Source organism: Octopus bimaculoides, chromosome 1 (genome assembly GCF_001194135.2).
Source record: "Octopus bimaculoides isolate UCB-OBI-ISO-001 chromosome 1, ASM119413v2, whole genome shotgun sequence".
NCBI classification, from domain to species: domain Eukaryota; kingdom Metazoa; phylum Mollusca; class Cephalopoda; order Octopoda; family Octopodidae; genus Octopus; species Octopus bimaculoides.
Genome location: NC_068981.1, coordinates 183878980 through 183879619, shown reverse-complemented (window position 1 = coordinate 183879619; position 640 = coordinate 183878980).

Sequence of the window (640 nt, the reverse complement as noted above, 5' to 3'; positions counted from 1 at the left end):
TATATATTTCTATACGACGGGCTTCTTTCAGTTTCCGTCTACCAAATCCACTCACAAGGCTTTGGTCGGTCTGAGGCTACAGTAGAAGAAACTTGCCCAAGGTGCCACGCAGTGGGACTGAACCCAGAACCATGTGGTTGGTAAGCAAGCTACTTACCACACAGCCACTCCTGTGCCTTATTCATTTTATTTATTTCTATTATTTTTTTTCAAAGTCTGATACTTTATTTCATGAGTCTCTTTTGCTGAACCACTAAGTGACAGGGATATAAACAAACCAACACTGGCTGTCAAGTGGTGGAGGATGAACACACACACATGGCTGTACACACCTAAACACACACACACATAGTGAATAACTTTATGAGGCACAAGTCAATAAATATGCTGGCTGAACCACTCCATATGCAGGTAGAAAAATGAACTTACCTGGCACGGTCTCATGTATCACCACAACTCCCTGTCCAAAACCTTTCTTTAGGGCACAGTTGAGGGAGGGCAAAAGAGAGCCATGCAAAGAAAATCCTGGTCAGACACCATTAAGGACTGGACAAGTCACAGCACCACACTCCTGCTACACATGACAGCGAACAGAGACCAGTGGCAGTGGCTGATTGCAAAACATCTAGTGTGGCATCCC